Source organism: Rattus rattus, chromosome 3 (genome assembly GCF_011064425.1).
Source record: "Rattus rattus isolate New Zealand chromosome 3, Rrattus_CSIRO_v1, whole genome shotgun sequence".
NCBI classification, from domain to species: domain Eukaryota; kingdom Metazoa; phylum Chordata; class Mammalia; order Rodentia; family Muridae; genus Rattus; species Rattus rattus.
The window spans coordinates 128,068,844-128,096,651 of NC_046156.1; the positions used below are offsets into that span (position 1 = coordinate 128,068,844).

The following is a 27,808-nucleotide window of genomic DNA, read 5'->3' on the forward strand; positions in this document are numbered from 1 at the left end:
CTCCATGTGTGGTTCCTCTTAAGCAGATGATGCATTGTAAACCTTCCAGCGTGGTGTTGAAAACCGTTCTGTGTTAAAGGTGATAGTTTCACATTTTTGAAGTTTAATAGTGTCCACAAATCTCAACCAAACCTTTCACTGTACATTTTCTTGTTCTTTTTCTCTTTTTTCTACTTCTTAAACTATGAGAACTTTTGTCCCTATGACAATCTTTTTGTTTCGTTTGACAAGCAGCAACATCATGCTTTTTATTTTCACATAGATATAATTATTAGGTTATCTGCCACAATACAATATTTAAGTTTTATTTTATGTTCTTTAAGATACAATGCATGGGCACACACGCACGTGTGCGCGAGTGTACACACACACACACACACACAAACTGTAAATGCATGGGGGGTGGGGAATCATGGCACTGAAACAAATTCCACATTTCAGCAATTCTTCTGTCATTTTTTAAATACAGTTTTAAGAAACGTTGTAATGGCATGAGCTTGAAATATCCATAGGGATTTTCTCTGATGCTCATGATATGGCACTGGTGATGTGGTAAACAACGGAAAAGTAGGGGCTGCTGGACTACTGAAGTATGGAGACATGGGCCTGCTTTCTCCCACAGGAGCTCACCAAATGGGGATGGCAATGACCTGTGTGTGGTGTGAACCTGCACAGGGAGAAGGTGTTAAGTGATGTAAACTGTACACACATTTCTGTATTCATCTGTAGATGCTTGGCTGTGCTCAGTGTACTGCTCGTCTCTCAGTACTTCTTGCAGTTCTTAATCATGCTGTTACTGGGATTGAACTCGGCTCTTTCCTGTATTATTGAATGAGGGCATTCGGAAGAAGCACCTTGAGTGCTTTCACAATGCAAAGAATAGCAGTTTAAAAATATAGTTCCTGGTCCTCATCTACAGCACATCTAGTCTGTTCCAGTTCTGTGGTGTATCCTTCTGTGTTGATGTAGTAATTTTAAATTATGTTCTCTTACTGCTGAAGCTTACATTTAATGGTAGGGAAGGCTCTGCATCAGTATCTTCCTTGTCTGAATCATGGTTAATCACTTCCACATCAAGTAATGATTTGATTGTTTTGGTCAGTCTTTTCATTCATCTGGGAGCTGCCTCGAAGTTCTTTATAGCTGACAGGTTTACTGTTGCTGAAGGCAAGAAGAACTGCATTTGGTAGGTCGTAACCATAGCTACATACAGTTTTCCCAAATACTTCATTTTAACTTCACCTGCCAGGAGATAACGTAACTATGTCAGTTTCCTTCGCCTGAAATGCTGGCTGGAAAACAAATCAAACATCTGTACACCTTTTCCCAACTCTTGGGGGATTGCAAATGTGAATGAAGGTGCCTGAGTGAGAAGCTGTGCACCAGCCAGAGGGATGTATATCGAGAAATGAATCCTCAAATCTATCACTGTGTCTTGGTTTCTGATGAAACGATTGAACTTATTGTTGAGATCAGCACTGACTCTCATGCCTGTGCATATCTGATGTAGCTGGCTGGTAGATTCAAAACCACGGGCTTTGCTTAATCTATTGATCATGGCTTCTTCAGAAACTGTCTTTGTCATTGGTGTATTTGAGAACAGCCACAAAGCTGCTGAGATTGTCCTCCACATCATTCTTTGGTCCTCCCCTTTGCTGACCTCTTGGGCATGCTATCATTATACTTAGCAAGCAATTCAGATGCTTTGCAAACAAACTTGGGCTCTCTGTGATTTACAACAGATGTAAGGGCCTTATCAAAAGCACTCAGAAAATGCTGATCACCATTCAGAACAGTGTTGATAAGTCGAAGAAATTTACCATGTACTGTCAAAACCGATTCCACAAACAGTTATGTTTGCATATGTTTCTGAGTATGGTTAATGGTGTCTCTAAGGCCCTCATCCTGGATGTGATTCTGTGGTTTCTGATTCATATGAGGTAAACCAGTTGATACAGCACAGAGTAAGGCATACACATTTGACATGCTACACCTCTCTAGCCAAATGACGTGTGGTCCTCTGACTGTGAGAATTATCAGTGGTCTGCTAACATCCATGTGGCAGTCTGAGTGGGAGAATTGTCAGAGGTCTGCTACCATCCATTGCTGACACTTGTGGCTCATTTAATATATGACTGTGGATGCGAATATTTTCAATGTCCTATTTTTTCATTTATTTATCTACCTAGAACCATTTCCACACAATATGAGTAATTTGACACTTATAGTAAATCTGCAGCTTTTTGCTGGTAATATTCTCCTGTTCCAGTCTGAAAGGGAGACACAAAGATTTCCTGGTAAACGTTAATGGAGCACTACTCAGCTATTAAAAACAATGACTTCATGAAATTCTTAGTCAAATAGATGGAACTAGAAAATATCATCCACAGTGAGGTAACCCAGTTGCAAAAGAACACATGTGGTATGTAATCACTGATAAGTGGATATTAGCCCAAAAGCTCAGAATAGCCAAGATACAAATTACAGACCACATGAAGCTCAAGGAAAAAGACCAAAGTGTGGATACTTCAGTACTTCTTAGAAGGGGGAACAAAATAATCACAAGAGGAAATATGGAGACAGACTGTGGAGCAAAGACTGAAGGAAAGGCCATCCAGAGACTGCCACACAGGGGAACCATCACACATGCAGTCACCAAACCCAGTCACTATTGGGGATGTCAAGAGGTGCATGCTGACATAAGCCTGTATAGCTGTCTCCTGACAAATTCAGGAGGTGGATGTTCACAGCCAACCATTGAACTGAGAACAGGATCCCCAATGGAGGAATTAGAGAAAGGGCCGAGGTAGTTGAGGGAGTTTGCAACCCCATAGGAAGAACGACAATATCAACCAACCAGACACCCCAGAGCTCCCAGGGACTAAACCGAAGAGTACACATGGAGTGACCCATGGCTCCAGTCACATATGTAGCAGAGAATGGCCTTGTCATGCATCAATGGGAGAAGAGGCCCTTGGTCCTGTGAAGGCTTGATGCCCCAGTGTAGGGGAATGAAAGGGCAGGAAGGCAGGAGGGAGTAGGTGGGTGGGTGGGGAGCAATCTCATGGAGGCAGGGGTTGGGGGATGGTATAGGGGATTTCAGGAGTGGAAACTGGGAAGGGGGATAATATTTGAAACATAGATAAAAAATATTCAATAAAAAATGAAAAAAGCTTAAGAGAAATTTTTCTTATACTGTTCAACATGAACAAAGGAGTTAAAAATTGCACAGATTACTTTTTGGTTTGGGTCTTCTCCACAGGATCATTTTTAATTTCTTGGTGCAGACAAGATGAGGATGAGGATGCTTTGAAGGGATTCAATGATTTACTTTCTCCATATTACCAATGCTAGCTCTCCTGGTTTCATAAGGCGTTCATTCATATCTATTCTACTATAGCCGTAGAAATCAGCTTCCTTCAATTCATTATTTTAAATAAACTGGGTATTGGTGTGTGTGTGTGTGTGTGTGTGTGTGTGTGTGTGTGTGTGTGTGTGTGTGTATGTATGAGCAGTACACAGAGTTGGTGCCCTTGCTGTCTTCTTCCCAATACCTATGATACTTAACAAACACTTGTTATTCAGAATCCAGAACTCTTGTACATTCTGAATGTGATTTTCCAAAAAGTTTGTTACTACATAAAGTTTTTCTCTAAGTGGCTCTGCGTAAGTCACACGTACATCATAGATATCAGAGACATGGTCTTTCCATGCTGCTCTCTCTACATATTCCAACATAACCACAGCTTTGATTGTAGTTAGGAGCTTGCTCCATGTCTCATCAAAATCCACCACTTTTTGTTTTAAAGACATCATGCAAGCTTAGTGTTTAAACCTTCTGCAGAAGCATGGTGAAGGCAGGGGTCTGCAGATGGAGGCAACCCACATGAGCAAAGGACAAAGCCACCAGCTCAGAGGGTGCCCAGTGGCTGCCATCTCTCCTTCCAGCTCACAGCACTCCCTGTGATGATTTTACAGGAGCTCCATTGTATATGTGGTCCATTTTCATTTGAAACAGCACGATAGAGCTGTGACAAACTGTAATCCATATATATGATTGCAAATACTTTGGAAATAGGATTGTGTTTTCTCCAAGTTTGTGAATTTCCCTGAGGACAGTATTTTCAGTTCTTTGTTAGGTAGTTTTTCCATTTTTTTTTGAGGTTAAATGAAAAGAACTATCTTATTCTTTGGGTGGTGTATGTATCCCTTGGCTTTTGTGTTTCTCACTGGTTTACACCAATACTTACACAGTCTTTATAAAAGTCTCTTCTTTCAGACTTCATTGGTTACATTCTCTGTAGAAACACCTTTCCATATGAGCAATATGTGGAAAGTTTCTAGCATCAATGAGGTGCAGAAGTTCTGGAGTCAATAAGGATCTCGTTTATAGTGATTGTATATCTTACAGCAAATATTAATGTTAATAGATTGATGGGATACTTTAATATACCTTGTGACTCTTATAGGTTTCCTACAGTCTTTTGTGGAGGTGGCTATTATGATTTTGCTGCTGTTTCTTCCTCCCCTCCAGTAGTTGTGCTGTGGAGAATCCTTTAGAAATCAAGCCTACCTGGTGGGGCTGCTGTGGTTATAAAACAGAGGCTGACACATGGGCATCAATGGAAGAACTATGATTTGGGATCTAATAAGCGATAGCATTCCTGCCTGAAGCACAGGCATCTCTGCCACCAAACTTTTAACAATATGCAAGCCCTGGCTATTCATAAGCAGCCATGGATGAGCGAACAAACACGCAGATGTTTACGGGATGAAAGGTATCTGGGCCTGGGCAGGTTCTTGCTATTGATATGGCTGAACTGATGACAGAGTAGATGTGACCAGTGATGACTTGATGTCAGAGATGGGAATATATAACTTGCTATAGGAATGACCCTAGTTCTTGAGACATAGGTGGGTCTGGCAAAGCCAGGGTACAGTGGGGTGAGGAAGAATTCTTGGGACAGGCTTGTATTTGAAATTTAGCCTCTTTGTTGAAGAAGCTCAACAACAGCCACTACTCAGGTAGTAAGGGATGTGGGGTCATGCCTCTTTCACTGGGATTCTCTAGTACATGTGGGCATTGGTAGCCTTAGTCCTCAAAGAAGCCACTGCTTCTGGGAACCACAGTAGTTCCTGGCAGTATTCCTGATACCAATGGTCTCCATTTTGCTTCTTTGTTTCAATGAGCTCTGCTATCTCAGCTGTGCATATTTTTTTTTCTGCAAAGATAGTGCCTATTGTACTACTTCCTCTCTCAGCTGTAGATTCGTTAATGGGCTATTTAGCCCATTATAGCCTCTCATATGCACACATATGCACACATAGTAAGAAAGAGAAAGGAGACAAGGAGAATATGACAGCATGAAGGCTGATATTTCTTATTACATTCATACCAGGAAGTAGTTTCTCAAAAGCATGAAAAAGCATGAAAAGATAAATACTGGAATTTAAGGTGTTTTTTTTTTAAGGTGTAAGGTAAGTGTTACAAAACAGCACAAAAATAATTGCTAATCTAAGTAGTTAAAGCAGTTCAAAATGCATGCACATGTACATGTTATAACTATGTTTTGCTGTCTCAGGACAAATCCTTACAGTGATGTCATGAGAGAAAGATGAAGCCTCAGTGACAAAGGGGGAAAACACATCACAGCAACGAACAGACTTAAATGCAGAAAAAGCCTTTCCTTTCAAGTGAACTATTAAAATATTTGTCAGGTGAGTCAAACAAAAATTTTGAAACTGTTCAGCATGTGTAGGGCTTCTCTTTCTTCATTCTTTGCATGCCAGAGGTCAGGGTCAGCAGTACAGCTAGAATGTAATACAACTGGGTGCTTGAAGGTTACTCTTAAGCCATGCAACGTGTGTTTAATCTAACATAAAGATGTTTTGCTCATTCTGGGAAGAATGTCATAAATGATGCAAATGGATCAATGAACATATTCCTCCTGGCATAAATAAATGCGCAAATGACTTAGTGAAGTGAGGAACTGGCAAGAAAAGGGAAGAATGTGTTATCTTTTTAAAACAACAGCACATCCAGAGGTCAGAGAGAAAGACCTTTTCCTCTGCTTCCTATTCCCCATATTGAACATTCAAAGGCAGTCCCCAGAAGAATTACAAATTGGCATCTTTTCTCTTATTTGTTCCTAGAGTTTGTAAACATGCATAATCATGCTTCTATGTATTAAATGGAGATAGAACTGAAATTGCCTAGAACAAAGCAGGAAGTGGGAGTTGCAGGGGTGATAAAACAGAGCACAGAGGAACAAAGATGGTGGCACTTACTGAAAACACAATGTTGACAATGTATGGAGATTTTAAGTATGATACGATTTTGAAAAGATTTAATTTTTAAAGTAAAAATCAGCACATCTCTCCTTGCTTTTATCCTCAATACATGGTAAATCTATAAATACCCACATATCAAAGCATTATTTTCTTATAAATTCCTTTTTTCTTTAAATTTCATTTACTGATTTATTATCAGGAATGTTTTCTTTGCCCAATCATATCACTGGGGCCACTTAAAATTTTCCTCAGGAGTAAAAGAGCCACAAGTAGAAAATACCTTGGAAACACCTCTGTAAATCCATGGTTTCATTCGAATTTATAACAGGGAAGGCCAAGATACAGCTGGTCTGTATTGCCAGTGTTTATACTATTCTTCAAAGAAACCCTTTCTGTTGATAATAAATGAATAAGGAGCAATGTGATCATCTGTCAGTGCTCCCTGTTGGCACTGGGGCATCATTATGGGGGTTGGGCAAAAAGCCGAAATGTGGGCCAAGCCTGGGGAGAGCTGGCTGTTTCTCTGATGTCCAGGTCATGAGAACATCTGGGGGTAGGAATGTACAGGGCCAGTTGAAGCAGTCAGTGAGGCTGGACCAGAACACTGCTTTGGAACTGTCCTGTATGCATGTTCTACAGAAATATCTGGACTTGGCAGGATGCTAGAACATGTGTGTGTGTGTGTGTGTGTGTGTGTGTGTGTGTGTATTAAAGGCAGAAGATAAAGTTAAGGAATTTAGGGAGATGCTTTTTTTCCTTTGGGTATATATTTAAAACTTTTAGACCCATGGTCTTGGTAGTTGCTGGAGGGATGGGGGGTCCCAGGACCAGGGAAGGAGGAATAAATTCCACCCTCAGGACAAGGAAGGTAGGGTGGGGAAAAAACCTGTTGATTGACAGTACTTCTCTGGAGTCCATTATTTTTCCTGTGGGAGGCAGATTTGAGTGGATTCCCTGAAGCTTACAAGAATCTTTTAAAGCATACTGCAATAGCATATTGAGGGGAAGAAATGTGAAACATTTTCTTTCCTCCCATGTATCTTAACTCACTTTTCTATCAACATTTACCAACCTCAAAACACCTTCCTAGACTCTCAAGCACTTAGAAGTTTTCATATGCTCAGACCTTACATCAACTTTAAATTTTATATTTTTCCTTACCTAATGATTCATCACAAGACACATGGGTACAGTCATGAGACTCATGTTTTTCAAAGAAATGATATTTTCAGTAAAGAAGGATAGGTGGAAAGAAAGAAGCAGTTCCCACATGACCAGGAAAGATCAGGGTCACTGGCTGAGAACTCAACTTCTCTTAGGTTTGGCACCATCTGATCAGTTATTTCTTGACCAGTGAAATGAGCCAATTCAAGAAGTGTGTGTGTGTGTGTGTGTGTGTGTGTGTGTGTGTGTGTGTGTGTGTGTGCATGTGTGTGTGTGTGTGTGTGTGTGTATTGGGAAGCTGCTCTCAGGTGGGTCAATTTACTGACCACAAGGAAGGAGTCCTGTAGTTTGGCTCCTGACTGGTTACACACACACACACACACACACACACACACACACACACACACACACACACGCCCCAGTTCATTTTTTAAAATGCCTTGGCTAGCTCAAAGGCTGGGCAGTTCTAATCCTCCTGCATTTTCCTCCTGCAATCCTGGCTTAACGCCCTCTAATTCTATATTTTATCTTTGTTGCTCTGGATCCTTCTGGGTGGCTCCCTGATCTTTGCTGCCCAAGGGGCTATATTCCTTCTCACCTACATTTTGGATGATTTTCCTTCTGCAGCTCTAAATCTGATCAGTCTCCCTCCAAATTATGGCAATTTTCCTTCCTTTCTTCCAGTTTCTAGCCCACCCAAATCCAAAGGGCCTGCCTCAGTCTGCCTGCTCAGCCATTGGCCATTGGCTCTTTATTGATCGATCAAAAACCAATAGGGCACACGGATTTGCAGCGTTTAAACATGCAGGTTCCTAATTTTGGGGGCTAGAATAATTCAAAGCATTAGAACCAATCCAGAACAGGGGCCAGGGAAGTTGCCATGGAAAGGGAGAAAGAGGGAGAGAGAAAAGGACTATATATCCAGAGAGAGCGAGAGAAGAGAGAAGTAAAGATAGATAGAGAGAGGACAAGAAAAAGTTCAGGGTTGCAGGCAGGGTATGCCAGGTAAGGACTGAGGGGATGCTGGAGAACCTGGAGACCAGATCTGTGTTGGTATGTAAATATGCACCTTAGCTCCTTGTCCTGGTGTCTGAAACTAAACACTTAACAGGTTCTAAAGGGTTATGAATGTGTGTGCATATATGTTTGGAATGTGTATGTGTCTGTATGTGTGTACATGTGTATGAGTGTCTATTCCTTATCTGCTGCAATCTGTTCAGCCTTCTGAAAAGTTTTCAACATTCTGAAAAATATAAACTATAATCATAATAGATTTTATTTTAGTTTTTGTTCATAAATTACAGTATCACCTTTTTTTGAAAAGTCTGTTTCTATTGTATAATTATTCTCCCCTTCTCATGTATTTTTCTGCTTTTGAATGCTTGACTAATGTGAAGAATACTTTGCTGCATACTGCATAATCTTAGAGTATTTTTAACACATTTAAAACACAAAACACATTGTTGTATGTTTCGTTTTGCTCTGTGGTCAGGATTACCCTTTCTAATCAAGACTCCCTTTGACTTTACTAACCTACCTTAGCCTCCCAAATATTGTTATAACAGGCACGAGGCATCATGCTGGGTCAATATTCTTGGATTTACACATATATATTCCCAAGTTTTTACTTTCAGACTCTATAGGAATGTAGTAGAATTCTCTACTAATTAACTGAATAATAAAGATCATAAGAGGCCAATCACTAGGCGACCTAGAGAAGAGAGAGAGAGAGAGAGAGAGAGAGAGAGAGAGAGGAGAGAGAGAGAAGAGAGAAGAGAGAGAAAGGAGGAGGTGAAGGAGGCACTTCCTTTTTGGACAACTAGGGGAAGCAAATGCAGGCAAAATGTAGGCCAGGGACTGCTAGATCTAATGGTGAAATTCACCAGAATGCACCACCAGAAGATTTCTAACAGAATAGTTAATGAGTTTAGGAGGATAGATCCCGCATTCAGAGATTGTGTTACCTGTTGATTCTAAACTAAGATTGGTGTTTTCCATTTCGGGCAACTCAACTGAGCTCCAAGGGATAGGTAACTGAGACAGAAAGTGTGTTGGCTAGAGTGCGCCCCAGCTAGCCTCTAGCTGCTGACTTTGGGAGTGCTGGGCTATTTGGCAGCATCTAGCCACAGGGGATGGATGACCAAGAAAACAGCAGTCAGTGGCAAGCAACCCTTGAGCAGTTATGTGGAACATCACAAGGGGATAGCCATGGTGGCGGGGAGACCTGTGGCCAGAGAGTACCTGGCAATAGCACGGATTGTATTCATAATTGTTACATGCAACATAAGAAGGATAGTAAATAATTAGGATATAATTCTGCCCTTGTTTTTAAGCACTGTTGGTAAGACCAGAAGACCCCTTATTTAATATTTGTTTTATTTAACTCTTGTAAAACATAGCACTGTGAATGCTTTATTAAGGGAATCATGAGTAATGAGGCATCGCTCTGTATGGGATCGCAGTCTGGTACTCACATCCATTAGCCTCGATGACTTCCCTTTTCTCTAAGCCCCCCCACAGCCACTCCACAAACCAAGGTCATTTGCTTACAAGTTCCTCCCACCATCTTCACCTCAGCGCATCCCAGAACCCTGTTCTCTGTGTTAGAAACTACTAAAGGCTGAAAAGTTAAGGTTTTTGTTTGTTTTCACACAAATTATCACTTTCCTTATGCTGAATCCCATTATATAATTTTCTAATGCATTGTATTTTCTTCAAGAAGAATTAGACTCATTATATATCTTCATCTTAACCAAAATTACAATTTCCTCTTTTTGTATGAATTTAAACTAAAGTTATTGGACAAAGAAAATGGTTAATGCCAGCATAGGTGGTCAAATTTTGGGGATGTAGTATGACAAAAGGCAGAGAACGGATTTAAAGAAGTTAATAAACTATACAGAAAATAACTAATCTGGTTCCTATCTTAACTTCTTATCAGGATATGAATAATTTGAACTCCTTTTGTCAGATGTTAATGACTGACAAAGCCAACCATTTTGCAATTTTGTAATTGTGAGTAAAAGAATGGTGGTGTAGGCATGATCTGTTGGCTAGCTAATACACTGCACTTTTAAATAAGTTTGGAACACTGTACTCCTGTAGTCAGGACACTGAATGCTGGAGTAGCATAGGTAGCCAGTAGCTGGCCTGCAGACTAGCCTGAATTCTCTATGTGTCTTTTATTGTGCTTCTTCTGCATGGAGACCCTAGTGGAATGAGTGCTTGCCATTCAATATGAAGCAATGTGTTAACCAGTCACAGCACCTTTTACTGACCAGTGGGCACTGATTGCTGTTTTGTAGAGGGAAAACTGCAGTAACAATGGCCCCGACTGTTTTCACTTTTGGAATCCAGGAAAAAAAAGGAGGAGGAGGAAGAGGAGGAAGGAGGAAGAAGGAAGGAGGAAGGAGAAACTGAAGAGGAAATCATTCTCTAAAGAACTGAAAGGTTCAGTGTGAGGGGTAGTTCTCATGTTCCTTTCAGCAGCTGCGCAAACTCTTCCTCAGCAACGCTTGCTTCTTTCCCTTGACATGCCTCTTCCTCTGAATGTTACATCTACTTCTAGACCTTCTCTGACAGGGGTAGAGGATGAAAGAAAGCATTGACTCTAAACCTTTCATTTAGTTACAGTCACTGATATATTTTTATGCATAAGATCTAAAAAATGTGTATTTTTAAAAAAGGTAGCTTGACATTTCAAAATGTACCATGTATGCAGAGTAAGATTGTGTGCTACTCAGATCTTCCTTAAGGAGAACGGATATGTCTCAAGGACTCTTTTGTATTTTTCAGCTGTAGGGCTTATACCTGTTTTCTTACAATGGATTACATTAAAAAGGACAATAAAAAAAGTATGAATTCAGCTCTGACTGACCTTGTTATGTAGAGAGGGAATGAAGCCATCCCCTATCGTATGAATATCAGGCACATCTTCATTATCTGCTTATTGTTCCAAAATACTTTTTATTTATCTACTGGGAGGAATTTGTGGTATGTGTGTAGGCATCAAGGATCGGTTTGACTGACAGGGTAGAAGATGAATTTCAGTACAAAAGAAGAAAGAGACACTTTTCATAATCTGTGATGAGGGAGAAGGAGAAAGCATTTTAATTGTGTTTATAGTACTTTCCATTATCATTGTCTGCAGATAATGTCAAAACAAATAACTTAGATTTTGCAGATCTCCATGCCAACAAACAGCCTTACAAAGGTCCCATAATGATCCCAACAGATTCTGTATCTCCTGAGATGGCCTAGAGCAGTGGCTCTCAATCTCTTGGAGTTGAGTGACCCTTTCACAGGGGTTGTCTAAGATCATCTGCATATCAGATATTTATATAACCATAGTTAAATTACAGCTATGAAGTAGCAACAAAAAATGATTTTATGGTTGGGAGTTACCACTACACGAAGAATTATACTAAGATGAATAAGGAGATGACAAGAATTTGGAATAAATTTGGAATGATGGAAGGTGGTAGAGGGTGAAGGTCTGGGAGTAGCTAGAAGGGGTACATGGTTGCTATAATTCAAAATACATTGTGTTCATGCATAAAATTATCAAACGATAAATAAAAGTGCATAACACCTACATTATAAGTGAAGGTATTTAAAGATAGTTACATTTAATTCATAATTTTTCCATAAGGAAACAGACTTAGAGATATTTAAAGTTCTCCGAGCTGCTTAGTGCTGAGCATATTGTCAGCAGTATGGGTTTATTCCCATGTCCTCATCTTAATACTCAAAGATAACCTGTTGGTCCAGTGTGCAGGAAAGGGCTGTGAAACTTACTGCTTTTTATAACAGTATGTTAGATCAGCTTTTAATATTTTATGTGTTCCACTGCTTCATCAATATTGTAGATAAACTAACATGTTCTTCCAAGAAACCATATCAATATTGCTTTATACTTGCAATTTTGAGGCGGTCATATGGGCCGTGTGCTCTATATTTCTGACGTTTTGCATTTTTGTTTTAAAAAAGAAATGAAATATAAGTTTCATGAAAAAGGACTGGCTGACAGGAAATTATTAGTTAGCCTGGAAATGTAATAGCATGCATTATGAATAATATGCAAAGTTGGAGGATAAACGCTCTCATATTTCAGTTGATCTAACCGGTGATCACTAAGTAACATCAACAAGAGATTTCAGAGCTCATTGCCTTACAGACTTGGTTAACCAAAATAAGACTTGTTGACAAAGCATGATGATGCATGGTGGCTAAGAGGCCTTTTATTCATCTAACCTCCCCCCCCGTATGTGTGTGTGTGTGTGTGTGTGTGTGTGTGTGTGTGTGTGTGTGTGTGTGCACGTGTGCATACACATCTACCTGTGGATCCACATTTATATGTGCTCTAATTTGTGGAGGCCAGGTATTTTTACATTGAGTATCTTCCTTTCCTTAATCACTTCCCACCTTATTTTCTGAGTCAGTGTCTCTCATTGGACCTGGAGTTTACACACTTATCTCAATAGGCTGTCTGGCAAACTCCAGGGATCTGTCTACCTCAGTACCCTCAGCACTGGTATTATAGATTGTGATGTCATGTCAAGTTTATCACGTAGGTGCGGAGAATTCAAAGTCAGGTCCTCACAGCTGCATGGCAAACCCTTGAGGTCTGAGCCATCACCTCAGGCCTCTCCCTTTAAGAGAGCTGCACTCTGCAGTCTACACACATGAAAACCCATCCGGAAACTTCAGAGACACATGATCATCATCACCATATCTCCAGCTTGTAAAGCTGCTTCTTAACACAACCGAACACCTGGATAATTTCCACAACCAAGATCAACTGCCATCCTTAGCATGTCTGTGTGCAACTTCCTGAAGTTCCCTGTGGACCAGGAAAAGGAAAGCTTGTGCTTCTGATTAGCCCACAGTAAACCCTTTTAGAGGAAAGTACACCTCATTTTTTCTGTATATCTGTGGGCTGTTTTTGTCCTTCCACCACACAGTAGTTACTCCTGTATCTATCCTCAGTACTTTTCATAATTCGTCCATATTTCTTCACTTTTAACCTCTCAGATAAATCCATTTTTATCTTACTCCAAACAAAGAAGCATCATCTTTTACCTGAAGCTTTTCAGATTTCCTTGAGACCTTAAGTTAGTGCTAGCAATGGCATCTTACTGAGCCAACCAAAGAAGATAATTTCTATAAATTCTGGAGTGTATTTAAAGTTATTAAACTGTTTGCCACATCTTTACTTTTCAAGTAAATCCGAGGAGGACACAGAAGGCCCAAGTATTACCCCAGAAAAGACTGAAACCACGGAGATGCAATTCTGGAGGAGATTCTGTGACTCAAAATCAAGGGGGCAAGAAAAAGGAGAGTTCGCAAGTCTCCGTTTGCTTCCCTGGGCGTCATTCAAGTTACAGTTTTGTTGGACTTCTTGTACTTTGGAATCTTCATTAATAGTAAGGATAGTAGGACTTTACTTAAGGAAAGTGTTGTTGAAGTTCTTCTCACATCTCAAGAGTCTAAGCTCCTTTGGGCGGGTAGGGATGGAGGTAGCACTCTTTCGGCTTTGTAGATACCCAGGGGGCCGTTCATTTCAGAGATGGAAATTCACTCTCAGTTCTTTTGCATTTAGCTCTTTAAAGTTCGTTATTTTCCATCTATCACCGCCTCTGGTGCCTCCATGGTGACTTTCATCACATACTGAATTATCCTAAATCAGTTTCCTTGCTGAAACCAAAGAGATCTTTAAGCCACTCACATTTGTTCACCTGTATTAATGCATCTCGGTGCCTTCTCATGGCCTGTTAGTGTGATGTCAAACTGTTTCTTGGGACTTGTAGAGCCTTGTTCACTATGACTCTGATACTCTCTTCCTCTTGCTCTCTCCACACTTCTAAGTGCTCAAGCCGTTCAAAATGACTCCACAGTTACACAATCCTTCTCTTTGTTTTTCTGGCCCATTTCACAGGTCTCCTAGAAATAGTTCACCTGTCCTTTTCCCCTATGCCAATATGAAGTTGGTTGATTGCCCTCTATTAATCATTGTATTGTAAACCCCTTTCTTTGGAAGCATGGGTCAGGCGTCCCTACCATGAGAAGCTATACTACACAGGACGTACCAGTGTATGGCTCCCTTTTCACTCACTGCTTCCAAGCAGACCTAGAGTTTGGTGATGGCAATGCTTAAACATTTGATGGAGCTGACTCAGTAGCAAGTGACACTAGCAGGCAAGCTCTAGTTTATTGCTGTTCTTGTCCATCCCATAGTGAGGGTGTGGTACAGAGAGAACATGTTAAGCACAAGGATTAAGATGTGGAGAGAAAGGAGGAATGCCTTAGTGATATAGAACGTGCGTGGTCTTCAAAGACACAAAGTAATTTACTACGGTCCCCATTCCAGAAATGCATTTGAGGATCTGGAGAGATGGTTCAGTGGATAAGAGACGATACAGCTCTTGTTGAGGATTGTAGTTCTATTTCCCCTGCACCCCACGGCAGACTGATTTTAGCTCTAGCTCCAGGGGGACCCAATGCCCTCTTCTTGCCTCTCTGGGCATGGCATTCATGTGCATGAGCCCCTTCTCAACGTATGTACATAATTAAAAATTAAAATAAACTATTTTCAAAAAAGAAATGCATTCAAGACTCTGAGCCAAACAAATGGAACAGTGACAATGTGTGGATTATAAAACTTGGCCCCTTCCAGCAAACCAGGATTCGCTTCCAACATATTCGAAATATCTTTACTTTTCTATTATAGGGGGAAAGTTTTTTGCCTGTTTGTACACACACACACACACACACACACACACACACACACACACACACACATTCCAAATGTCAGTTCCTCTCATTGATTAAGAGTAATAAGAAAACCACTTGATCTATATTGCCAGGTAACAGAGGCTTCTAGAAGTATTAATCATCCCTCTGAGACAATTTCAAAAAAAGGTTGCCTTGTCTCTGCCAAGGGAATGATAACTTTGGCAGACTACAAAACAAAGTAGAAGGAAACCATAACTTGGAGAGAAGGCACCCTGGTAATTTGGAGTCTCTTCTCTTTTGTATCCCAAAATATTTTATACATCAACTGAGAGCCTGAACGCAGAGGAGAATAGACAAAGCTTCCCTTTCTGTTGGCAGCACATCTACCGCTGTTAGGAGGAAAGTGTAGTCTAGGTGGTTTTCAAAGGAGGAAAACATTTTTTTTGTTGCTTTTTAATATGTTTTCAAAGCTGTTATTTGAATAGCTGGCATTGTCTAGGTTTGTTACACAGCCAACCACGTGCTGTCTCGTGTATTTTCCCTTAACAACTATAGCTTCTTTCCCGGCTGAAGTCAAATAGAGACATTTATGCAAAGGTTGCCACTTTTCCAGTTTTTCTTCCGACATGGCAAATTTCTGCATGTTTAGCTGTTGTCTAAACCATCTACTTGCAGGTAGGGTGATGAAATGAAATATATCCTTATTGGTAATTGATAACTCCATTCTGAAAATGCATTGGCCTCGATGCTTTTTGAAAAATTGTGCATCAACATTCTCATGTACATAACCCCTTTATGACATGTTTTAATAGCTATTAGACCATAAATTATGAAGGTACTTTTTGTTAATTTTCTTTATGATGGTTATAAATTTACTTACATGAGTGATGTCAGGGGAGAACAATAACTCAAGGGTTTTATAATGCGATTACTGAAAAGTGCATGCTTTTGTTTACTGGCTGCTTATGGAAAGCCAATGTGCCTGACTTTTGATTTTATATTTCTTCTGATAAGCATTCAAACCATAGATATCAACACAAGGAAGTAGTAACTGTAAAGCTAGGTGGAGGGAATGTTTGCAAATGAAACAGAATGGACTTTCATGAGAATCATGTTAATATGTTGGTTATTGTGTACATAAATAAAATGTTAGTTGCCCATAGTCTTATCGCATATAATCAACAAAAAAAAAGTTAGAATATGTGAGTTCAATGTTTGTTGAGATTTTCATGCATTACTCAAAACAAATGATCTGTATAGACTCAGGCTATTGTCGGTTCTTCTGACTTTTTTTTAAACATTTTTTTCTTTTATTGGCTTTGTCTATTTATATTTTAAATGTTACCCCCTTTTCCAGGTTCACCTCTAGAAACCCTCAATCCCATCCCCCTCCCAATGCTTCTATGAGGGTGCTCCCTTACCTACCCACCCACTCCCTCCAACCTCCCTGCCCTGACATTCCTCTCTCTACACTGGGGCATCCAGCCTTGAGAGTACCAAGGGCCTCTCTTCCCATTGATTCCTATCTATGTTAATTGAGAGTTTTGGTGGATATAGTACCTGGGCTGGCATTTGTATTCTCTTAGGATCTGTATGACATCTGTCTAGGATCTTCTGGCTTTCATAATCTCTGGTGAGGAGTCTGGTGTAATTATGATAGGTCTGCCTTTATATGTCACTTGACCTTTTTCCCTTACTGCTTTTAATATTCTTTCTTTGTTTTGTTCATTTGGTGTTTTGACTAATATGTGACAGGAAGAAATTCTTTTCTGGTCCAATCTATTTGGAATTCTGTAGGTTTCTGGACATTTCTGTATGTTTATGGGCATTTCTTTCTTTAGGTTAGAGAAGTTTTCTTCTACAATTTTGTTGAAGAAATTTATTGGTCCTTTAAGTTAGGAGTCTTCACTCTCTTCTATACCTATTATCCTTAGGTTTGATCTTCTCATTGTGTCTTGGATTTCCTGGATGTTTTAGGTTAGGAGCTTTTTGCATTTTCTTTGACTGTTGTGTCAATGTTTTCTATGGTATCTTCTGCCCTGGAGATTCTCTCTTCTATCTTTTGTATTTTGTTGGTGATTCTTGTGTTTATGACTCCTCATCTGTTTCCAAGGTTTTCTATCTCCAGGGTTGTCTCTCTGTGTGATTTCTTTATTCTTTCTATTTCCATTTTTAGATCCTGGATGATTTTTTTCAATTCCTTCACCTGTTTGGTTGTGTTTTCCTGTAACTCTTAAGGGGATTTTTGTGTTTCCTGTTTAAGGGCTCCCACTTGTTTACCTGTGTTGTCCTGTATTTCTTTAAGGGAGTTATTTATGTCATTCTTAAAGTCCTTTTTTATCATCATGAGATGTGATTTTAAATCCAAATCTTGCTTTTCCACTGTGGTTGTTTTGGGATATCCAGTATTTGCTGTGGGAGAACTGGGCTCTGATGATGTCAAGTAGTCTTGGTTTCTGTTGCTTAGGTTCTTGTTCTTGCCTCACCATCTGATTATCTCTCATGTTAGTTGGTCTTGTTCTCTCTGACTGGAGCTTGTTCTGCCTGTGGGCCTGTGAGCCTCTGAGCCTGTGATCTTAGGAGTGAGAGCATTCCTAGCTACCAGCTCTCTGTGGGCAGGTGTTTGGTCCTAGAGCTGTGGGACAGTCCCAGCTCTGGGTGCAGATGGAAGCAGGAAGGGTCCTGTCCTAGGGCTCCTGCACCCTGTGAGCTCCCAGTGGGTCTCTCCTTGGATAGTCATCGGAGAGAAAGTGGGGTCCTGCCTGTGGGCTTAGGAGGGAGAGTTCTTCTGGCAGACAGCTTGTTTTCCCTTCTAAGACAGACTGAAGCATCTGCACTTTGATCTTCCTTCTTTTTGAGCTTCATGTGGTCTGTGGATTATATCTTTGGTATTCTGAACTTTTGGGCTAATATCTACTTATCAGTGAGTGCATACCATGTGTGTTCTTTTGTGATTGGGTTACCTCACTCAGGATGATATTTTCTAGTTCCATGCAATGGTCTAAGAATTTCCTGAAGTCATTGTTTTTAATAGCTGAGTAGTATTCCATTGTGTAAATGTACACAATTTCTGTATCCATTTCTCTGTTGAAGGGCATCTGGGTTCTTTCCAGCTTCTGACTATTATAAATAAGGCTGCTATGAACATAGTGGAGCATGTGTCCTTGCTATATGTTGGAGCATCTTTTGTGTATATGCCCAGCAATGGTATAGCTGGGTCCTCAGGTAGTACTATGTCCACTTTTCTAAGGAACCTCCAGACTGATTTCCAGAGTAGTTGTAACAGCTTGCAGTCCTACCAACAATGGAGGAGTGTTCCTCTTTTTCCACATTATGGCCAGCATCTGCTATCACCTGAGTATTTGATCTTAGCCATTCTGACTAGTGCCAGGTGAAATTTCTGAGTTGTTATGATTTGCATTTCCCCGATTGTTAAGGATGTTGAATATTTGTTTAGGTACTTCTTGGCCGTTTGGTATTCCTCAGCTGAGAATTCTTTATTTAGCTCAATAGCCCATTTTTAATAACATTATTTGATTCTCTGAGTCTAACTTCTTGAGTTCTTTGTATATATTGGATATTAGCCCTCTATCAGATGTAGGAGTAGTAAAGATCTTTTCCCAACCTGTTGGTTTTGCCCTATTGACAGTGTCCTACGCCTTACAGAAGCTTTGCAATTTTCTAAGGTCCCATTTGCCGATTCTTTATCTTAGAGCATAAGCCATTGGTGTTCTGTTCAGGAAAATTTCCCCTATGCCCATGTGTTTGAGGCTCTTACCCACTCTCTCTTCTGTTAGTTTCAGTGTATCTGGTTTTATGTGGAGGTCTTTGGTCCACGTGGACTTGAGCTTTGAACAAGGAGATAAGGAAGGATGAAGGGATTTGCAATCCTATAAGAATAACAATACCAACCGATCAGAGATCCCAGAGAATAAACCACCATTCACCTGACTCTACCAGGGCTCTAGCAGCATATTTAGCAGAGGATCACCATGTTGAGCACCGGTGGGAGGAGAAGGCCCTTGGTTCTGCCAATGCTGGAACTCCCAGTGCAGGGGAATGTCAGAGTGGGGAGGCTAGAAGGAGTAGGTGGATGGGTGGGGGAACACCCTCATAGAAAAAAGGGGGAGGGGATGGGATAGGGGGTTTATGGACAGAAAACCGGGAAAGGGAATAACATTTGAAATGTAAATTTAAAAAATCCAATAAAAATGTTTAAAAAATTGGAATATGGGCAATAACTTAGAAAAATGTTAAATTTCTGACTTTGGTATTTGTGATGATAGAAGACATTCTATTCATAGAAAGTGAGCAATGATGCACTAGAGGTACAAGAAGCTTTGATGGTATATACATGATTTAAAGTAATTCTAGTGTGTGCACAATTGACCCTTAAAGTCTGTGGGTTCCACATATGTGGATTCAGCCAATTACAAATCAAGAACATATATTGAATGTTACATCTGTTTAAAAAAAGAGAATGAATCAATTTGCATTTTTCTACATGCCGACCACTAATTGAACCAGCACCATTTGTTGAAAATGCTGTCTTTTATCCACTGGATTGTTTTAGCTCCTTTGTCAAAGATCAAGTAACCATAGGTGTATGGGTCCACTTCTTGGTCTTCAATTTTAGTCCGTTGATCTCCCTGTCTGTCTCTGTACCAATACCATACAGTTTTTATCACTATTGCTCTGTAATACAGCTGGAGCAGGTTTTTTATAGAGAGTTACAGAAAAGGTGGGATCAATTACTGGTTTAGTCAAGAAGGAAAAGATATCGTTCCATTATTCGGAAGCTATGTTTATATGATGGTTAATTTTAATGTCACTGTGCCACAAATTACAGGCATCTGAGGAGGAAACCTCAACAGAAAGAAGCATTGTCATGATTGCCTTAATTAATGTGGAAAGACCCACCTCACATGTAAGCAAGGCACCACCTTCTCGAAGCAGCTCAGTAGAACAGACATGGCACAAGATTATCTTTAGGTTGTTAGCCTGACCTTCCCTTCTTACCCCATTGCTGATAGTGGATCTATTCACTGATAGCAGATCCAGAATTTCCAGGCTTCCATTGTTGACTGAGCACCACAGGCTTTTCAGGAAACCCTTAGGTTTTTGTGACAGATTTGGATTGCTGAGGTACACTGCCTGAATGGACTATGTGCCTACCATGTTCTTGGCATCACTATTGTGATGCAGATTGTTAATGAGGCACTTAGTGTCAAGGACTGAGAATGTGTAGGTAAGAGGGAATATAAATAATATATACACACTCTTTTGTTTCTGTTTCTCTAAGGAACCCTGACTGGTGTGATTGGCTTAGATTATACCAATCAATATTTCGTAACCTCCATTTACTTCTCTAATCATATTGATTTTTTGGTAAGACATTTCATGAGAAACTAGACCAGAGTCTGCATTGGAAGCACACACAGTCTTGTAGGGGAGTACCAACCTATAATCTTCAGAAACCTGACTTCAAAACGAGAGTAGACAGGAAGTAAGATTGGTTGGTGGATTCCTGATGAGCCTCATATTGGTAAGTTACCAAGTGAATGTGGTAAACAGACAAGAAGGAAAACATCATTGAGTCTTACAAGCACTTCATGAAGATTGAGGTTACTCCACTCTTGTCTGTTGCTGCTGCTCAACACCTGGCCAGCTCATTAGATTAAGGGAAATAAAAGGTTGGCAGCATCCAGTTTTACAAAATGGAGTGTAAAAGCAGAGATCTCTTTATACATGTATCATGGAAGTCCTTATTCAGCCATTTACTCCAAGAATTCAGTTAACAGTTGTTAGTAACTTGGTCTCATCAGTGGCATAACGAATAATGTTAATATTATCTTTTTTTGAGTTTCATATTAAACACTGCTCAAAGCTTTAACTTTGACTCTATATTCAATGCTTCTAAAGATAATGTAATGAGTTGAATATGATTATCAGTGTTTCATAGATATAAAACAAAACAAAACCTCAACAGTGTATTTTGCTAATATAACCCCATATGCACTGTAAGGCATTGGTGAATGTAGGTATGGAAGTAGAAATCCATGATTAGCTGACTTGTAGATGGACTTTGGGACTTTTTGTTTTTTAACAATTGCATACATGGGCATACCGAGTTTTGCTCATTTTCAACCCCCATTACTGTCTCTCATTTTACTTTCCACCAAAGCCCTTCCTCGTCCCTGAAAACTCCCTCTTCCAGTGAAGTCTGGTTTTCTGTCTCACTGAGTTTGGTTATGTTTCCTGTCATGAACATGAGTGGGTGGTTATTCACAGGAACATGGAGAACTTTTCAGTGGCTACACCACTGGGGAAACTGACAGCCCATCCCACAGAAGCATCTAGCCATTGTCCTAAGTCCATCACTGAGGGATGAGACATCATGGCTCCTCCCCTACTCAAGCTGAAGTGATACTGGTGTTGACTTGTGTATGTAAACACAGTTGCGAAGAGGTTCTGGGCTCAATGACCATGTCATATCCAGAGGACACCATTTTACAGCTTTCCTCTCCAACCTATGGCTTTGATCATGTTTCTACATCTTTTTGCAGAAAGTCTCCTGAACTTGGGGCATTGGTGACATAGATTGGAAGATACACTTTTAATCACTGAATTTAATAAAGGCAGAAACAGTAAAGCTTACTGTGCTTACAATTAACAGTTAACAGTGAGTAAGCCCAGACTCACCTGTTGATAATTTGTATACAAACATTTACACATTTGCTTAAAATTATAGATCTTTTGAGATCTTTTGCCTGAGATTTTTTTTGTCTTGTGGAATTCAAAATGTGCAATATTTCTTTGTCTAAAAATTCTTTTGGGGTCTGTGTCAGAGAAGATGAAATAGAATAGAAATATATTGCTGGAGACAAAGAAGATTGGCAACAATAGTTAAGTGGTGGGCATCAAATATTTGGTTGGTGGTTAGATTAGATTGTATTTTATATAAATATGCTTAGCAATAACCAGTAATTTCTGTTTATCTCAGAAATATTTGTATGATGTTGTTTTAGAGTAATAAACTTGAATGTATTGCAAAGTTTATGCTCCCTTTACTCTTCTCATGCTTGCCTCCCATGCAGTTTCTTAGACATTTCTCAGACATCTCATGCATCTTCTTGGCCTGTAGTCACTTGTAGCCTTGGGTTTTAGGCCTGACATCAGTGTGATCACTTTTGCATTTGCATTTCTCCTAGGCTCTTCCAGCACCTCAACACCTATTTCTACATTTTCATCTGAGACTGAAATTTGACTATCATACCTAAATTAGTTTCTTATGAGTTCTATAACATATTGCCACAATGATAGTTGCTTTAAATAGCACAAATCTATTATCTTGTACTTTCAGAAATAAGATATCTATGATGAGTTGCTAAAATAGAAGTTCTGGAAGACTTATCAGTCTAGGGAAGAGTGTGCTGTCTTTACCTGCTTCTGGAGCCCACTAATATTTCTTGGTCCAAGGCCAACCAATTCCACATTTTACTTCTATCTGCCTCTCTGTGGAATGATTCTCCAAACACCCTCTTTTTCATAAAAAGACTCTTCCATTGGAACCACCTGGAGAACACAGAATAATTTCTCCTTCATGAAGTTATTAGCTGAATTGCATCTAAAATGCTTTGTATACATGTAAAGTAATATAGACACAGGTTCTGGGGATGAGAGTGTGGGCATAGACTGGATGATATCATGTATCTCCAAAACCATGTACAACATTTGAAGCCTAGCATAGGGAAAGGCTTTGAAATTATATAGCACTACTACTATCAGTTGAGCACACCAGACCACAGACTAGCTTGGCCTTACTCATTCAAGATCTTATTTCCTTGTTTCAATGTTTGAAATAAATTAATTAAATATAAAAATCAATTTAATTCTGTGGTAATGCCATTTCTATCTCAATGTTTTTTTTTTTTTTATTCACCAATGACAACCACTTTAGAGTACACTGAGGCCCTGTGGCTCTTTTCTTCATCTTATATCTCTATTATAGGTGCTTTGACAGTTCCAGGGATGATGGGAAATGAAAATCACATAACATCTGGATCAAGGCATCTGGTCTTGCTTTCACAACTTAGGCATAGCTTTCTATTATTAGCTCATCAGAGTTCATGTAATGGAAACTTGATTTTCAGTGCAACAGAACAGAGAGATGTGAGCTGGTTAGGTCATGAGAGCTCTCGCAAGGATAGATTATTGCAGTCATCACAAGGGTGGATTTATTATTGCAAGCATGGGTTTTCTAAAAATGGGGTTTAGCTTCTTCCCATTCTTTCTCTCTTGTTTCCTTGTGAGAGCATAGCATGACGAACCACAGCAGACACTCTTAGATTTCTCTGGCTCCAAATGGTGAACTGAAGGCCAGTTCTTTCTAATTAGTTAGTGTCAGGTATTCTGGTATAGTAGTACAAAATGAACTCAGAAGGGACTTGAATAGAAACCTCACCTATTTTTAAACATGATAACTCAACAGTCATTTGTTCCTCCCTGTCCAGGCTCTTGGATGGATGCTGCCTCTCTGACATTTTTGGATCTACTCAGTTCTTGACCATAGGTGGCTTCAGTTCTTGACCAGATGGTGTGCAAAGGAAGATTAATGGGCTCACTTTCTGCAGTGATAATGCTCCCGAATTCTGCAAGAGGAGGAAAACCAGAAGATTTTGAAAGTACAAGTTACCAGAATCCTAAAAACTGTGGTGAGGAACAGCATGCAAGTTAAGTTATGAATTCTCTCCTGCCTTGAGGAAAGGCCTTTATCTGAATGAACAACGTAAGAAAATAGTACATATCAGTTCTTAATCTTATAACATTTGCTTCAGGTAAATCTTATAAAATGTCCTTTCATTAATCTCTATTTTCAATAAATTATAGTAGAAAATCAGTGACATAGAAAAACCATTTTCGTTATTATAGAAACAAGTAAAATAATGAGTTTTTTTTAAAAAGAGGCTGCAAGAAGTATATTTTTATTTATGTCTTTCTAATTATGAAAATGAAATGATAGACATCTGTTCCTACTTTAAAAATTAAGATAAAACAGTCTCATGGAGCGTTTGTGGTCTATTGTGCTAATGAGCTCTTCATTCTCTGAATACTATAAATCTGCAAATCTTGAAACTGTCTAGATTCAGCACAACAACCTCAAGATTCATCTAATCATGTTTAATTAGCATAGTGTGAATTAGACATTACCCTACACTAGCACTCGCACTACAGATACATTGACACAAAACTTCCCTGCAAGGAGCTTATGCTCCAGTAAAACATTCAAGTGTTATTCCAATGCATGCGTAGTGGTTCTGACCATCAGTGACACTACCACATGTAAGTTTGGCTCCTGTCCCCAAGAAGCTCAGACTCTAATATGGAGGTCAGCTAAACAAAGACATGCGATGCTGTGTACATGTGTAGGGAATAGGAGAGAATCAGTTGGAGGTGAGTGAGCAGGCAGGTAGCACTGTGTGATTGAATGGCATGGTCCAGTGCTCAGTCTAGAGAGTATCTGCCAATCATGTAAGTCTAGAAAGTGACAAAGCTCAAAGCAGCAGCAGCTGATGATCAATCCTCAGTCAGAAACGACAGCTAAGTTCTGGGCACACATGGACAAATCATAGAGGCCCACATTCCTTTTTCCTGTTGTTTTTCTTTCTCAGGGTCAAAAATTATTTCATAGCTACATATAGAATGCATTGTGGTCTTGTACTTACTCAGACATGGGAAATATTACTCTTGGCTTACTAGGACCCAAAGGAGGCTTCTGCTGTTAGTACAGTGGCCAGAAAATTAAAAAGCCAGAATTCGTGTCAGCCGAGTCTGCAGCTGACACATGTAACTTCTTTGGTGTGTGCTTAAAGAAATGTCAGAGGAAGCTGATAAAAGAAAAACATTGTTTTTTTTCAAATATATGTTATTATTACTGACAGAAGTACCAGCTGCTGTCTTAGGGAGACACTTAAACATAGTAAATATTCAGCAACAGACTTTACTCCTACAGACCTTGTTTCTTACCTGTGTAGATTGGCATTGGGGAAAAAAGCAGAAATATAATGGTGTGAATTAAACGGAAATTAAGTGGAAACAATACAAAATGTTGCTGTATGTTAGTATATATCTCATTCTTATTATTCTAACTTAGAGGATGGCAGCATACCCCCTATATGATGGGGAATAGAACATGATGACAAAAGTAGCCTGAATTACTTTTCATCTCAGCATTTGTCCCAACAATGGCAGTGCTATACATCTCTGAAAATGATTCTCATTCCAAGAAGAAGCCTTCCATGTCTTTGTTTATGCAAACTTTTGTCTTAATTGCAAAGTTAAATGTTATTTCCCGTCGTAGCTATTAGCGTTAATCTCTGTGTACAATTTGCTTATGGCAATAAAGCTTGGCTGTCTGGAGACCAGGCCTCCACAAAACACAGGCTTCGATCCAGATCTGAAGACAAGCAGACAAAGTAAGCCCACACAACCTAATCATCCCTGCGTCCCTCTCACCACACAGGCTTGTTTCCTGTAGCCCTTTGGTATAATAAACAAAGCAAGATGGCTAGGTGAAGGGCTCCAGGCATTTACAGGTTACAGGTGGAGGTGTTTATGTGACAGGTTCTCTCACAGGTAGAAAGGATAAACTCTAGATGAAATGAGATTTTTGTGGGAGCATGAGGAAAGGTAGCAAGAATTCAATAACAGCAAACCAAGAACCAAAATGAAGAAAACCAGAAAGAGGAAACAGAAAGCTAAGGCCTTTTATTTCTCTACCTGTGTTAGAGGAATGAAGGAAAACGAAGGGTAGATATGGATCAGGGAGTCTTAATTAAAGATACTGTAATAAGGCCAGCTATTGAAGAATATCTGTAATAGAAAAAGATCTTAAATAATGGAGATGAATGAATTGTTTAAGAAAGCAATCCATGGTTCCCAATGTTAAAGTGATCAGAGACCAATAGCAAACCCAAGAATTGTTGACCCAATGCAGGAGACGATCACATGATCAGTAACTTCTGCTTCAGGCCACTGCTCTGTTAGCTGTGAAGGGCTGCAGGCTTGTCCTAATTTGTCATCGTCCATTTGACTCTACTTGACCTCTAATTATTGATATTGAGTCCTTGCTTAATCTTTATACTACAACCTTGTGTAAATTCTTGACTCTTATCCTCTTTCATTACTGTAAGTTCCTGACAAAACTGACTTCTGCTTAAATCTGACTCTGATGACTCCTCAAATCTTTTATGTAGTTACTGAGTGAGGTCTGACAATACTGTCAGAACAGCATGGTAGTCTTGGTAAGATATAGTTTTACCAAGCTGTGCTAAGACGGGCAATGAGGAAAATCCTAACTCACACAGAGGCCAAGAATAATCATCAAAGGACTTCACGTAAGTGAGGACCATGTCTCTGGTGTCAAGCTTAGCCATGACATAATAGTATGCTTACACTCTTACCAAATACTCTATGCAAAAACACATGTAACCTCAATTCCGTAGAAAACTAAAGAGCTAACATGCTATTGTTGTATTCTTGAAACACATGCAAAACAAAGACAAGTAGAAAACTTGTATAAACATTTAAAACAGTATCTGTAAAAAGATGTTGACAAGGAGACCCTCATCAGATATGTCACAGAAGTGTAAAGTAGCCCCTCAGCTGATAGAACTGGTTCTATTCCAACCCTCACAGGTTCCTTAGATTCTATAAGCTATCTGTTGAAAAATAACATCAACCATAATTGGTTAACAATCAGATCAATCTCATGGAGTCATTGAAGGATCAAATAGCATACTACCCTGGAATATTTGCTTCACAAATAACTTAATTCATACTAGCTATTATTAATAATCAAGATAATATTTATATTGCCAATACAGATATCCTTTCTTCTGAGGAATCATTTGGAAGTTTCAGTTTAAGAGAATTTGAGTCAGTGTAGGATCAGGTGGATACATGCATTTCTTCCTCCAAAGCTTTACAGGTAATGCTGGTGACCAATCAAGGCAGTTGTGATAGCCTTTCTGGGTACAGCTATTGAGGCCAAGATCATAATTTTGTCAAGACTAAATTTATCTTATAATAACTGTTTTCTGGGAGAACATTTAAAGGTCTATCCTGAACTCACTGAGAAGGCAAAAATTTTCTATGAGAAAATGTTGTTCACAGCATATGAGCTTTTGAAAATATTCTTTAGGTATTTAAACAACTCAGAAAGCATAGCTTTGCTGTCCTAAAATCTCTAGAACTCATGACTCTAATTCATGGCATTTGCCTTTTCTTTGCATAGTCATTTTGGCCTATATTATGCCAAAAGCGTATGGAAATAGCAAAGCTTCGATCAACCGAGGTTAGAAATAGAGATGTTACAGTTATATAATATGGAGTGGTGTGCGTGTGTGTGTGTGTGTGTGTGTGTGTGTGTGTGTGTGTGTGTATGTGTTTGTGTATGTGTGTGTGTATGTGTGTATGTTATGTGTTTGTGTATGTGTGTATGTGTGTATGTGTGTGCCTATGTGTTTGTGTATGTGTGTATGTGTGTATGTGTGTGCCTATATGTTTGTGTATACACATCCACACACACGCACGCACGTGCAGACAGTGTACTTTGAGC

The 27,808-nt window shown here is 39.5% G+C and overlaps 1 pseudogene; it reads right to left on the reverse strand.

Moving 5' to 3' along the window:
- Positions 1–685: 685 nt before the first annotated feature.
- On the reverse strand, positions 686–3,813 carry LOC116895936 (annotated as a pseudogene).
- Between the last annotated feature and the right edge of the window lie 23,995 nt (positions 3,814–27,808).